Source organism: Punica granatum, chromosome 6, assembly GCF_007655135.1.
Source record: "Punica granatum isolate Tunisia-2019 chromosome 6, ASM765513v2, whole genome shotgun sequence".
Lineage (NCBI taxonomy): Eukaryota > Viridiplantae > Streptophyta > Magnoliopsida > Myrtales > Lythraceae > Punica > Punica granatum.
In genome coordinates this window covers 18,509,107-18,515,179 of record NC_045132.1, presented here as the reverse complement: position 1 = coordinate 18,515,179, position 6,073 = coordinate 18,509,107, and positions in this window count along the sequence as shown.

The following is a 6,073-nucleotide window of genomic DNA, read 5'->3' as shown; positions in this document are numbered from 1 at the left end:
AGGAAGGCAAAAACATGTGGGGTATGAAGTTTGGTCGAAGTTGGCTTGGGTCGGGGCGTGGTCGCCGGAAAACAGTTGAGTTTTCGGGCAATTTTGCCTTGGTTTCGGGTTGAGGGGTGGCTGGACGAAATCTGAAAAATGAGGGGAGTTTGGAGAGTGTTCTTGAGTGAGAAAGCTAGAGAGAGATTGTAAGAAGGGTTCTGATTAAAGTGTCTTGCAATTAGGCACTTATAGAATGCCTTAATGAGCCAAATTAATGAATTTAAGTGCAATTAAGGGGAGGATCAATGGGCATCCGAATTTTTTAGGAGAATTAGGGTGGGGAAGTTGTCTTGTTGAGTGTGGGGAAAGGAAGAGAAGGGAAATGGACTTGATGGATGGAAGGATGGATGGGAAAGGTGTAAATATTTTGAATTTGAGTGGTGGAGGCTCATTTGGCTTGTCTCTAGAGGAGAGCCATGGCTTACGGCTCGGCTTGGCTCGGCTAGCTCAAGAGTCCCACTTGACTAGGAGAAAAGCCGGAAGAAGCTCGGGGCTCGATCAATCGTGCATTCGATTTCCGTGGTTCGCTTGAACGACGAATTATCAATGTATGCGCGAATACGATTTTAATGAGCCTAATATTGACATGTTTCTTGTAAACGAATGCTCGGGTGACCCGGAAACTCGAAAGCCGGTTTTGCTCCGTTCGGATGATCGGAGAGAAGTTGTCCGTTTTTATTGCCCATTCGCGCCTCTGCGTGCTGTATTGCTCGTGTTGGTGTGCTTTGTGCCTTGGGCAGAACGATTGATTCGCCGACCCCGACTGTAGATCGATATCTGGAGACGTCCTAGGAATCCGCGAACGGGACTTTCTCAGTGTTTCCCGAGTGTTCTGATGCGTTCGGAGACTATTACGATATCTATTTGTTCAAAACGAGTCCCGAAAGCTTGCCGGGAGACGTTCGTGACCATTAAAACGTCACTCGGGAAACCGATATGCTTTGCTTGGTCCGACCCAAAATGATTTCCTAACCCCTGGGAGTTGTTCGGAGTGGGTAGTGTAGAGCTCGGACGTCAACATTTCCTCGAATGAGCTCTGAGCGCAAGATTCCGTGTGAAAGGGGCCCTTTTACTACCGGAATGGTACTCAATAACCCTAAATGGATTGTGCAATGTGATCAAAGTTTATCTCCCAAGCCCTTGAGGTCCCTGGGATTGATTGGCATAGATTTCGCGCACCACCGAATTGTTAAAAGGGTCTCTAGCTATATTTCTGTGTAGAAAGGGCCCCATTTCCCGGGTTAGGATCTACTCGGGAGGCCAAGATGAGTTCTGAAAGGTAGTCTGGAACCTGTTCCCTAGTCCTAGTGACCCTCGGGTGTGTGCAGACCTGTTTCCGGGTGCCGTTTATTGGTTTGTGGATCGGGTGTCCTGGGAGCCCCGTTAGGAAAGCGCCTGCAAATGTTTAGGGGGTGCTCCGTCTTAAGCATGAGACTTCTGAAATGCGTTCGGGGGTGCCATTGGTCACTTTGGTATCAAGAAGGATTTTTAGAGTCCCATATTGGATACATTTTGACGCTCCGGTGATCCAGTGATGAATAGTGCCACAGTGTCGATTTCTGTCATTTCGAGGTTCGCTGTCTGTTTGTTTCTCGATTGCTCTCTGTGCCTCCCTAGTGGCTTCTGCCTCTCTTTTGTAGTTCATGTCTCCGGGTCCACTCGTTCGCGTCCGTCGACCCGACCGTGAATAGTGACCCCGAGCTTTGGTTGGGTGTTCTCTGTTAGAGCCGGTGGATCAAAATGGGGTGCTGACAGTCACTCGAACATTTACCATAATTATTATATTTTGAAGAAATTTTACTGATTATTTCTCACCGGGTTAATGTGAAGTAATATCATTTAACATTTTCTCCATTTATCTATTTAGTTGCCCCGTACCGCAAGTTAGGAGTTAAAACATCCTCTTGACACTTGAATGATACTGCCGAGTGCAGCTTGTTTGTGATTGGTAGATCGTGAAAGATAGAGCAAACAGTTTTTTTTTTCTTTGGTTGAAGCGCAAACAAATTCATCCAAGTAATGACTAGATATAATAATTTTCCGCTTTGCTGACATTTTTTTTTGGGTTATAAAGGACTCCAAATGCCTAACTTTGCTTGACACATCAATTTAATTAATTTGTCTATCTAAATAGTTGCCATCCTTATCGCCTTAATTTCTTCCATCCGTATGGTTTTGGCACTGATCAAGTGTCAATTGGCACCTACACCAAAAAGAAGGGGTCGCAACCAACATGAATTGATTCAAACAGTTCGACATTTATTTCACTTAAGTAAGGTCTCAAATTCGAGTTCTTGTAAATGCAGAAAATCCACACTGTGAGAGTTTTACTTCCTAGTGGGCCGACCTGGCTCGACTGGATTAATCAGGGCTCAATTAGGCTTCCGGATACCAAGGTTCACCTTGAAAAAAAAAATTCAATTGGCACGTACACCGGAAAAAAAAAATCAATTGGCACCAGCCTATCACCTTATTAGGAAACAATCTATTTTCAAACTCTTGATTGTATATTTTTCTCTTTTGGGTCTCAAGAGATGCCAATGGATTTAGTAAATGGATAGAGAAAACACTCATGTGGTGGGACTATTTGTGACCCTTGTAACCGAAAAAAATATATCATCACAAAATATTTTTAAGCTTGAGCTCTATTTCATTGTAATGGAGCTCTCTTGCAACCCAAAAAAAAAATTAAATAAATAGAGAGAACAAAAAATAAAATCATAGAAAAGGCTCACAGTCAAGAATTATACTTTAAACTTCTAATTTTCATACGAGGGCTAGTGTGTATCATGGAATTGATGTGGAGAACTATTCTCGCAAATGCATCTGTCTATATATGCTTTTATCATCTTGATTCTTTCCCATGTCTAGCACTAGCACTAGCCCTAACAGTTTCTCGCGATAATTTTTGTTTTCTTTTTGTGTGGAGCAAATATTTAGAAATTCAATGAGCCCCAATTGATTCAGGTTCGAGCTGCCCATTCAAAGGGTAAAAATCTCATGATCATTGATTTTTTTTATTTGCAATACTTGGATCCAAGATCTTATTTCAAGATCTTATTAAAATGAATACAAACGTCGGATCATTTGAACTAATCATGTTAGTTGTTTCTCAATTTATTTGGGTTTTTTTCAATTTGAAATTTATATAAATACACACACAAAGATATAATGCATAATTCCATGTTCGGGTAACTATTCTTGCTAACTGCATGTCATGATCTTGCTAGTCTGTTAGGTTTGCAGAATTTATGATATCAATGATGAAAGACTTTATCGTACTTATGCCAATAATAGAGCTGGTTTATCATACTCACAGCAATAATAGAGTTGAGGTACGATAATTGGGAGAGCTTTAACATTTAGTAGGTGGACCCGATTCGAACTATATATGCTTTTATCATCTTCATTCTTTCCCATGTCTAGCACTAGCACTAGCCCTAACAGTTTCTCACAATAACTTTTGTTTTCTTTTTGTGTGCATCAAATATTTGGAAATCCAATGAGCTCCAATTGATTCAGGTTTGAGAGGCCATCTAAAGGTAAAAATCTCATGATTATGGATTTTTTTATTCGCAATACTTGAATCCAAGATCTTATTTCGAGATCTTATTTAAATAAATACAAACGTTGAATCATTTGAAATAATCACGTTAGTAGTTTCTCACTTTATTTAGGTTTCTTTCAATTTGAAATATATACAGACACACACATATATAATGCACAATTCCATGTTCAGGTAACTATTCTTGCCAACTGCATGTCATGATCTTGCTAGTCTGTTAGGTTTGCAGAATTTATGATATCAATGATGAAAGACTTTGTCGTACTTATGCCAATAATAGAGCTAGTTTATCATACTCACAGCAATAATAGAGTTGTGGTATGATAGTAGGGAGAGCTTTACCATTTAGTGGATGGACCCTGTTCGGACTGTATTAGTTGGGATCTATTGGGCTTTCGGATACTAAGATACTTACAGAAAAGAGAAAAATAATCGTGATCAAAATTTAGTGTTGAAAATTAATTCCAATATAAGGTCCCACGGATCTTCAATATAAGGAGTAATATTTAAGTGATTCGGCGCTTGTTCTATTTAAGTAAAGTCTTGGATTTGAGTCATGCGAATAAAGAAAATTCACGTTGGGAGATCTTTATCCTTTAGTGAGCTGACTTGGCTCGAACTAAATTACAGTCAGGACTATTATTATTGGACTTCTTGATACTATGGTTAAAAAAAAAAAGCAGCACATTTGTTAGCAATATTTTGCTCTAATATATGAAAATTTGCGGACGCACAATACCATTAACATGTAGTAAGTTTCTTTTTGTCGGTGATATATGAGGTATCGTGAGCTTATTGATTGGGACTAATTTTGACTCGACCATCTGTTTAGTTCTAGGCACTTGATGTTAGCAATGAATATCAAACCCCTACACTATAGTAAGATTCCCTTATTGACATCCCAGTTTAATAACTACACCTTGTGTTCACGTGGTATGCGTTTTCTATGTCAGAATTAACAAAACATGCTATTGAAATGCACAAATGGGAAACCTGAAACCTAAGGGAAGGTGGGGGGTATGAAGTACGACAATGAAACCGAAGGTCATACCTTAATGCGTATGCATTCTCCACGAATTCGAAGGTTATTAGAGTCGTCAAATGTCATTTTTTGGTAAGCGATTGATGCAATGGAAAAATCACAGCATTTCTCTAGTTTAGAGTCTGAATTTAAATTTCAAAGGAATAGAAAATGTCTAATTCTTATGAACAAACACACCTAAATAGGCCACACGATCGAGGGTAAAACTCTCAACTTTATCAAAACGATATTGTCAATCTCGATTATCCCTCATTCTTCCCTTGCACTTCGTGAGAATCATTTTATTAATTTATTCAAAGTATACTTATTTGGACTTGAACTTAATTCTTTCAATTCAGCTTATAATTCCTCCGCTCTTCAGCGGTGGTGATAGCGACTGGCGATCCACAGGAGATGATGGTATTGTAGCCACATGAAATGTACAATCCATGCGGCGCCACGGGCCTAATAGCTCATCTTAAAACTGTGTCAAAATCAATGCGACACATAACAAGTCCATGTCCTCATTTAGGTCAAATTTCTCTGTGACTCATTTAAGTCGAATTTAGTTGGCCATCTAATCTCTCACTGTTCCAAGCTTCCCAATCATCCATGCACCACATATATAACTTAACCAGTAGGTTTGAAAGAAATATTAAATCGTCCTATATGATCATAGTGATGTAGTGAGAAAAAAAATCAATAACATTGTTTTAATTAAGAACAATTAAAACAATTATTTGAGCGGTTAATATACTCATCCTCTTGTTTGTTACGATATCATTGGTGCTTTCTCACACCATGTGGGGAGATAGGAATTAGGATCACAGAAAATTTCTTGAAAGCATAGGCCGAGCAGATGTAGAGTAAAGGACTTGCCGGAGAAAGACATGCGGATGTTTGATTAAGGTTTCTTTTGGGATGATAAGTGAAAATTTTCTCCACTCGCTTCGAGTTGGCCAATGAAGTTGGTGGCAAATCACTCCTCCAGGATACACTAATTGCTAAGATTTATTTGATTGATAAATGTCAATTGCTCGTGAGTAAAGAGTACAAATATTTTTTTTTTGGATGAACTATTTTTGCTTTTTCATTATCATTTTCATCATCAGCTTATATTTCATAGGCAATAAGAAATTCAGTATCTCTTAATAAGAGTTAGCTAATATAATAGCGGGGTATGGCGACCCTAGATTTATTGCCGAACAATAAAGGACCTAAACCATTAAGAACCGTCGTAAGGATATATGCAGTCCCAAAGACATATGAATAACTCTTTGGGCAAGGCGGCCAGCGCAACAATTACCTTCTCAATACGTATGCAACACCAAGATATTCCAGCTTCTCCGTAGAAATTGTCTTATGTCAGTCAGTATTAGATAGAATGGAGGGGCACCAGGATCCGACCCCATTATGAGTCCTCGAAGAATGGTCGAATCAACTTC